We start from the raw sequence: 9,689 nt of genomic DNA, 5'->3' as shown, positions 1-9,689 counted from the left end.
CCCTTTTGGTTCACATGTTGATCTTCAACCCACTGAGCCAACCAGCCAGGGCTCTACTCAAGTTTTTCAAAACTTAATTTTTAAAGGGCATATATACATTTTTATCACTGGATATTACCTGATAAAATTTCCAATATTTAGTTTGCAAAAACTTCCAAAGAAAGCTCTCCAAACAGGTTATTAGTTTCTAGGTTCTTTGTGCAGTTTATACAACATAAACCTTCACCTGCTTCTCATATATGAGAATGAGAAATGTAACAAGAGTAAAGGCAGGTGACCTGAGTTCTTTTGTAGTGATGGTGGCCTTACCCATCCATTACAATGCTGTCCTTGGTAAGCAGCATGCAACTAACAGAATCCATCTCAGAATAAAATTTATACCCATGAAAACAAAAACATCTTCTTTGATAAATCTAACTGGCTCTAATACAGAGGGAGTAAAAACGATACTTTAGCCTCATCAGCACCAGGCTCTGATCAAGGAGACCACCCAGTCACCCAGGAAGGCCAGCGGCCCCTTCTGAGCACAGACACGCAGAGCCCAGGAAGAAGCAATGGCATTCCTGCCGCCGCCGTGCTGTCGGAGCCCTGTCCACTGACCGGGAACTGCTGCACGGGGAACTGCCACACGCCACACGGGAACTCTCCACTGCCACTCTCTCAGGAGGCACAGCCAGCAGAAGCCCCGCTCCTCACCCTCGGCTTACTGCCCACCAAGCTACATCCCATTTCCCGTCTCCACCACTGGTGCACCAGGCCCTTCTGTTCTCCTTCCGCTCCACCAACTGACAGCCCTCCATGCTCCCCTTTCTAAACTCGACCCCAGCTGCGCTTGGGCACCTGAGCCCTTCCCCCACGCCACCGCCTCCCAGGGCCCATTCGGGAGGGGGCAAGCGGCAAGTCTTCCCCAACAAGGGGCCTGCTACTGCTGCGGTCCTGAAATGGGAGAGATGAGCGCTGGCGGGCTGACATGGAACACATTCCCATAGAAGCAAGTATAAAGGGCGGTCAGATTCCACTCTATCATTAGTACAACTGTGCAGCTATATTATGAGTAGTAGGTACTTAGAGCTATATAAACATTGTTTCTATGGAAAAATTTGTTCCAGACTGTAACCAACAACCTGCAAATTTTGAAATTTACTCCCATTCATGAAATGAACATCACCTATATTTAGTTCATGATCTGAAAAATCTTTAAATCTACCTTAAAAATGTCTATAAAGTACAATGTGGTCTGAAAGTTTAATATTGAATGCCCAGCAATAAAGCTGACAATACATAAGAAAAAAGGTTACTGCCAATTCATTTCACATTTATTCTTAAATCTCCTATATAAAACATTCCCATGCTAAGTGAACATATTGTGCACACAACCTAGACAGGCTCATCAATGCACAGCATAGCGATGTACCTCCACATATACTCTCTGCAAGATGAATTTAATAATATCTGTATGGGTTACTGAATATCAGTGGGAAGATCCTAGGAAAAAAGCATAATTAATTTTAGAAGCTACTGTATGTAGTTACAGACTGCATTTATTCAAATTTTATATGTTCTATTTTTTAAAAAAGTCAGTTAAAAAAAGCATTTTTTGAGAAACCTCACCTTTTTCCATAGCTTTCTGAAAAGGAGTCTGAGACAGGATTCAGTCTGTTTCTAAGGAACACTGGTCAGTTTACCTGCACACTGCGCTTCACAGTCTTCTCTGGCATTCAGTTCTTCAGCCCAAACACCTAGAAGGAACTGTGGAAAGAATGGGTAAATTTAGACTGCAGCGCCACCCAGTGGTTGAACAGGCTTAAAAGTTTCCTAACAGAAAAAAAAAAAGTGTAATTGACATCTTAAATTTCTCTGATTACAGTATCATCCACTAATATTTCTTTCTTTTTTAAAGATTTTATTTATTTATTTAGAGAGAGGGGAAGGGAGGGAGGAAGAGAGGGAGATAAACATCAATGTGTGGTTGCCTATCACCTGACCCCTACTGCAGACCTGGCCTGCAACCCAGGCATGTACCCTGACTGGGAATTGAACCTTTGGTTTGCAAGCTGGCACTCAATCCACTGAGCCACACCAACCAGGGCCTCATCCACTAATATTTCATTGATGAACTATATCTGCTTATTCTGTCATGTATATTTTGAAGTAGTGCTTTTGGCAATTCACAACTTCCCTACTCTATACATATTCCGAGTTCAAAGATAACCCATTTCCCCCTAAAAAGAATTACCAAATTACATGAATAACTCTTTCATAGAAATAAATTTTTCCTTGTATTTATATAACATAAAATTCAGCCTGCCTAAATTATCAGCCAGAATACTATATGTGCTGTGATATTTAATCAATTCCCCCAAGTATGTTGTTGTAGGGTTTAGACTTGGCACTTTTGCAGTAGAAACAGTAATTCAATGAAAAAGTCCCATTAAAGCCCCTAACTAAAGGAAAAGGAAAGAAAAAAAAAAGAACAGAAATAAAAAAGAAACGATGACCCGTATCCTCCCCCAACCCCACCCCGGAAAACTACAGCAGTGTCCCTTTCTTGGGTTGACCTGTGCAAAGAGCATCCTTCTACCTATGCAAAGAAGCAGATTAACAGTGAAGGCTGAGGGAAATGTGCCCCCTGTCCCCAGCAGCAATGCACTTCTATATAAGGAGAGGCTGTCACTCAAAGAGAAAACTCTAGTTCATAACTAGTTCCCATGCCCTACCTAGTTCATATCATTTTCTCAATAAATTCAGAATCTGGATGACTGATATAACTATGTTGTATGTATGTATGTATGTATGTATGTATGTATTAGGGTTCGCAGAGCCAGCTGAGACTTTATTTTGGGTAAAAAAACACTTGATTTAGGTTTTAGTCTGGAGCATAGGTAAGAAGAGGTCCCCAGGCAGTAAGCTCCCCCACCCAAGGGTGAGCTGAGGACTGGGGCTGAGCCTCAGGTGGGTCTCCTGTGCCCTCTGGGCCCCTGCACAGCTCCTTTCCTGCCAGCTCGGAGGACAGGAGGGACCGCAGTGTTGGTTCACTTGGGCAGGACATCAGATGACTCAGACACGAGCTTCCCATCGTGGGTCTCAATCTTCCTCACAACCACCACCTTGAAGGAGCTGGTGCTGGTGCGGCTGAAGGATCCAGAGGCCCCACCAGAGCCCACACTGGCTTGGAAGCCCAGGTCGTCATTGAGGTTCAAATAGTCTGGGCTCAGCCCACCTGAGTCGCCACTGGTGGTCTTGGTATGGATACTCATGTTCTGCATCTCAGACCCCAGCTGGTTCTCCTCACCCTCCAGCAGCTTGTGGTCAACAGGTCCAGGGCCAGCTTGACATTCATGAACTCCTAGTACTATGCAGCTTCTAGGCCATGTCCTGCTCAGTGGTTCTCAGAGCAGCTTCCAGCTCAGCCATTTGGGCCTGAGCAACCTGGATGGCCAGCTCACCACACTGCTTGGCATCAATGATGGTGGCGTCCAGGGAAGTCCTCAGGTCTTTGAGGCCGTCCATCTCAGCCTGAAGTTGGCTGATGTTCTAGTTTACCTCAGAAATCTCTGACTTTGTGTGATCCAGGTCATCTCGTGTTTCCCAGCAGATGTCTGCAGCTCCTCATACTTGATCTGGTGCATGGTCTCAGCCTCAGCCCAGCTGCAGTTGGCGATCTCCTTGTCCTGGGCCTTGACCTCAGCAATGCTGTTGTCCAAATCCAGGGAGCAATTATTGTCCATGGACAGCACCACGGACGTGTCAGAGATCTGGGTCTGCAGCTCAGGAATCTCCTTTTCATACAGCTGCCTATAGAAGCTGATCTCATTGGTCAGCCTTGCCCCGTGGACTCCAGCTCTACCTTGAGCATGTAAGCTTCACCCACATCCTTCCTAATGAAGAAGAGTTCATTTTCTGTCTCTGTGCACTTGTTGATCTTGTCCTCATACTTACTCTTCAAGTCTTCCACCAGCCCTGCATGTTTCCAAACTCTGCCTCTAGCCTCAGTTTCTCCTGGGCCAGCCTTCCCAGCTGCCACTGACGGTTGTTGATGTAGCTCTCCAACATGCCATTCATGTTACTCTGAGTTATCTGCTGCTGCTGCAGGAAGGTCCACTTGGTCTCCAGAATCTTATTCTGCTGCTCCAGACTCCACACCTTACCAATGAAGGAAACACATTTGTTATTGAGGCTCTTGATCTATTACTTCTTCTGGTTGCATATGACCTAGATGTTGGGGTCCACCTCCATCTTCAGGGGGCTCAGCAGGCTCTGGTTCACTTGGACGACTCTGATGCTCCCCACATGCCCAGCTCTGCCAAAACCCTCAGCCAGATTCATGTTGGCACCCAGGCTAACATGGTAGCTGCTGCCCACCTGGGAAAGAGCCGATGCTGGGCCCACTCGAGTCTAAGCAGCTGCTGAAGGCCTAGGGACCAGAGGTTGACACCTTGTAGGTCTTCTGGGTCACCCTTGTGGCCATGGTGGAGGCTGGAGTGGAGGTGAGGAGACTAAACCAGACAGGGATTCAAGAAAGAGCCAAAAGCTCTTGCTTCTCAACTATGTTGTATTTGAACTATAAATGTAAGTAACAGCATTTGTTGCCTTTCAATCTCATGGCCTTAACACAAGACAAATAATTTGTGAAGAAATGTTGAAATGAATCTTGGATTTGCACACACTCTACCTAAACTACTAAAGATAAAAATGCTGAGAAGAAAGATGGAATGAGCATATCACAGCAAGAATAAGTAGCTACCTGTAGAACTGAGAAAATGAACAATGTCTGAAAGGTTATTGATGTGTTTGCTTTTTTCACTGGCAATGTCCTCCTCCCTCCTTCCTTTCTTTACTGTCATCACCCCTCATAAAAGCTTCTAGAACTCTCTTCTCACTGCACCACTGCCTAGAATGTTTTAAAAAATGTAGAACTCCTCAAACTTCTCGTTCATTCCACTGCTGTAATTCTTCTCTTTGTGTTTATGTTAGTAAGTCAGCTTTAAAGAAAAGTGCCACAAGGGACATAAATATACCTTGTCTTCGATTAACCTCTATACCAAGTGCAGAGCAAAATCATAAATAGTGCACATGCCAGAAATGCTTTTTGAGCTTTCCCGTACCAATCTTTAACCCTTAACAATCTAAAGACATAAAAACAGTTATTAACCAACAAGAGACCCTTCTTTCTTAGCCTAACAGCACATACCTTACAGAATTTGGTGGTAATGTCCATATCTTTATGATCATCACCTTTCCCTAATGTCGGGAGCCAACCAACAGCTGACCCTTGACACAGTTGGGACGGATGAGACGCATCTGCACAGCAGAGGCGACTATGGCCGGATCTCCTGTCTATCTCTTCCTGTATGCCTGTCCCTAATAGCAATAGGTGGTGGGATTTTTAGATACCTGTGTGTTATAACAAAAAAACTGCATGATGCCTCTGATTCTGCATGAAATGACTTGCCAACCACAGAATAGAGACCCCTAGCAATCCTAATGTTGCCTGCTTCCCCCACCTGGGAAGTTAAGGACAAAATTAAACTATGGGCAGACCAACTGCCAGAACGCTGAAGGAAGCTGTTGCTAGGAATGTTTCTTAGGGAGTCACCACTTGAAAACTTAAGATTTATTAGAGCCACTACCCCTCCCATACCCTGGACAGGCGTGTATAGAAACAAGGAGTTCTAGTTGAAAATAATAATCTCAATACATGGAAACGAATACAAAACATACCCCCCCCCCAAGATGTATAAATCAAGAAACCTAGGCAAAAAACCAGTTACCTAACCAAGAGAAATTTAACCTTAACGGATAATAGTTGATTTCTATATAACCTATAAATCACCCCTTGTACCCTTTTAATTTAGACCAATCCCTAGAATCTTAATAGACACTTAGTTACTAATTGGCACCTGAAAGTTTGTGCCCAGCCAGTGAGGATAGCTTCATTGGCTATCTGATTAATGACCCTCTTGGTCAAAATAACCTTTGTTTAATATGGTTGATCTGTGGGACCTCCTGTACTTTTTGGTTATTTCTTTGTTTAACATGATTGATCTGTAAAATCTTCTGTGTTTTTAGAAATTATTTCTGTGGTAACCATTTCTGTTTTAATAATCACACTATGCATTGAATGTTGTCTAACCTCCCCTGTAAAAATAAAGATTGATTTTTCTCAGGGAGTCAGTTGGGCCCAAAAAGCCTGGCCGTCCTCTGGCACCCCACCAGGTGTCTCGCTTCAGTCACTTTGCCTTAGCTGTGCATCCTTCGGGGACCCTGAGACCCCACTGAGGCTGGACCCTGGCACCCTAAAGACTCTCCCAAAGTCTGAGGAAAAATAATGCTCCTGCTCATGAGTGAAGAGCAACAACTGAATAAATGTGTTATCAATGCCAGTCTAAATGTGGCTCTTTATTACATAGACTGTCCAATTTCTATTGAAAACCATGATGGAATTTCTAGATAAGATTTTTAAAAAACACCAACTTGTCATTTAAATTGTGAAAGCATGTTATCTTTATGAATTAAAAGACAGAAAATGGGGTAAGGAGAGTGGCTGCTAGTGCACATGAGATTTCTTTTCAGGGGAAGAAAATTGTTCTCTGATTAGGTTGTGGTGATAACGGTACCACCTCATGCATATACTAAAAACCACTGAATTGTGTGTACACTTTAAATTAGTAAAGTTTATGGCATGCAAATTTCTTAATAAAGCTATTAAAGAAAAGGAAAATAAAAAGAAAGCCCAGAAGTGGTTTCTCACACCAGTTATTCCAGTAAAATGTAGGGTCCACAGGCAGGTCTTGGGGTTGGGGGTGCAATGAAAAGGAATCATCCTCCTAAACTATGATGTCTGCATGTGCAAGAGCTAGGAATGAAAGGAAAAAGAAAACTAACAGTTTACATTTTATTAAGTATTAAGAGCTTTAATTAAGCCATATTGTTTGCTATTTACATGATACAACATTGCTCTTAATTGAGATTACAAATATCAGCTCACATTCGACACACTGGCAAAAATTAGAAAGCAAAAGACTGGCCAGTGTTGAAAGGAATAAAGGGATGTAAGACATACCCTGCTGGTGGGGTACAGACTGCTACCGCCATTCTGAAGAGCACTCAGCAGTACTTAGACAAGTTAAAGTATACACACCCAGCAATCCCACTCCTGAGTCCGGAGGGGTGATGTACAAGATTATTCACCACAGAGCTGTTTGTGGGGATAGGGAGCTGGGAGCAATCTAGTTGTCCACCATTATGGAGGAACAAAAGTAAAAGGCAGTGAACCCCACAGGATATGGAATATTACTTAGCTGTTAAAAGCAAAGGTTTAGCTGTACATAAAGCTTCAACGATGGATATTAAAAACACAATTCAAAGTATAAAGACAAAAAGTAAAAGCAGAATGAGTAATTTCATAATACAGTACCATTTATGGAAATAAAAAACACATGCACACAAAACACTACTGGTTTTAGAAAACCATCAACAAATAAAACAATGCACATCAAACATATTAGAATGACTACTTTCAAAGGCAGAAAATACGGGAATGTGAGCAGAGAATGAGGAAAAAAGGGAGTAAATAAATAAAAGCATGGAATGAAAGAAGGGCATTTGTAATGACCAAGGATAACAGTGTTCTCTGAACTGAGCAAACTGATGAACTCAACCATTTGCTCCAGGGAATGAGAGGTGTGACAGGGGATGAGATAAGTTGTGTGTAGCAAATTACCTCTAAAACTTCAACTGTGGTGTTTTCTTCATGAACTTTCTTTTTAATTCTTTTTTGTTTGTTTTATTAAAATTTGGGGGTGACATTGGTTAACAAAATTATGTAGGTTTCAGGTATACAATTCTATAATACATCATCTGTGTATTATATTGTGTTCACCATCCAAAGTGAAGTCTCCTTCCATATCCATTTATCTCTGCTTTACTGTCTTCCATCTCCCCCAATCCCCTTTCCTCTGGTAATCACCAAATTCTTGTCTATGTCTTTGAGGTTTTTTCCTTAATTCCTTTATCTTCCTTTCCAACTCTCCTCCCCTCTGAAGCTGTCATGGTTCTCTGTCTCTATGAGTTGGTTTCTATTTTGTTAATTTTGCTCATTAGATTCCATATATGAGTGAAATCATATGGTATTTGTCTTTCTCTGATTGGTTTATTTCACTTAGCATAATGTTCTCCAGGTCCATCCATGCTATCTCAAAGTATAGGACCTCCTTCTTTTTCATGGGCCAAGTAGTATTCCATTGTGTAAATGTACCAAAGCTTTTTTATCCACTCACGTACTGATGGGCACTTGGGTTGCTTCCATAGCTTGACTATTGTAAATAACCTGCAATACACCTAGGGTTGCATACATTCCTTCAAATTAGTGTTTTAGTTTTCTTTGGGTATATTCACAGAAGTGGAATTGCTGGGTCATAAGGTGGTTCCATTTTTAATTTTTTGAGGTAACTTTATACTGCTTTCCACAGTGACTGCACCAATCTGCATTCCACCAAGAGTGTACAAGGGTTCCCATTTCTCCACATTCTTGCTAACACTTATATGTTTATTTATTGATGATAACCAGTCATACATGTGTGAAGTGGTATCTCAATGTAGTTTTAATTTGCATTTCTCTGATGATTAGTGACATTGGTCTTTTTATATGGCTACTGGCCATTGGTATGTCCTCTTTGAACAAGTGTCTATTCATGTCTTTTGCCCATTTTTAATTGGATTATTTGTTTTTCATTGTTGTTGTTTTTTTTTTTGGTGGTGAGTTTTATAAGTTCTTTGTAATTTGAGGATGTTATATCCCTTTATCAGATGCATCAGTGGTGAATTTACTCTCCCATTCAGTGGGTTGCCTTTACATTTTGTTGATGGTTTCCTTTGCTGTGCAATGAACTTTGAAATCATTCTTGATCACCTACAAGTTCATTGAGATATTGCAGATTGATCTTTTCCAAAGCTGCTTTCAGATCACTGCTCAATCCCTGAGAAAGGTAAACAATTACACTTGTATAAAATTTCATTTGATCTTTCCCATGATTTTTTGCTAATAATACGTACCCTTCATCTCAGATTACCAGTCAAGATGGTGGAGTCAGTAAACACTGCACCTGCTTCCCTCCTCTCATGACCACATCAAAATTCCAACTAAATAATAAAACAACCATCACTAAGAACCACCTCAACACTACTTTAAAATGCAGAAACCAGTGTCTTCTCTATATCCTAGGCTACCACTGCATTTCTAGCACCAGCAAATTCCACATTCTAGTCATATCCAGTTTGTGACCATTTACTAAACATGGAAGCCTTAAGGCTGGACCCTTACATCATATACAAAAATAAACTCAAAATGGATCAGAGATCTAAATATAAAAGCTAACACTTAAAACTCTTAGAAGAGAATATAAGGTGAATGCTTCATGACACTGAATTTGGGAATGATTTCTTGAATACAATATCAAAAGAACAAGCAATAATAAACAACAAAAATTGATAAGTTGGACTTCATTAAAATTAAAAACTTTCATGCATCAAATACACTATCAGTAGAGTGAAAGATAACCCTTGACAAGAGAGGAAATATTTGGAAATCATATATCTTATAAGGATTGAGATCCAGAATACATAGAAACTCCTATAACTTAACAACAAAAACCAACAAACACTATTTAAAATGGGCAAAGGACTTGCAT

The 9,689-nt window shown here is 41.3% G+C and overlaps 1 pseudogene; it reads right to left on the bottom strand.

Annotated features, from left to right (window-relative positions):
• Positions 1 to 3,032: 3,032 nt before the first annotated feature.
• Positions 3,033 to 4,480, bottom strand: LOC123831283 (annotated as a pseudogene).
• Between the last annotated feature and the right edge of the window lie 5,209 nt (positions 4,481 to 9,689).

Source organism: Phyllostomus hastatus, unplaced genomic scaffold (genome assembly GCF_019186645.2).
Source record: "Phyllostomus hastatus isolate PE091 unplaced genomic scaffold, TTU_PhHast_1.1 phas_scaffold_1674, whole genome shotgun sequence".
Taxonomy (NCBI): Eukaryota; Metazoa; Chordata; class Mammalia; order Chiroptera; family Phyllostomidae; genus Phyllostomus; species Phyllostomus hastatus.
This window is presented reverse-complemented; position numbering and strand designations above follow the sequence as displayed.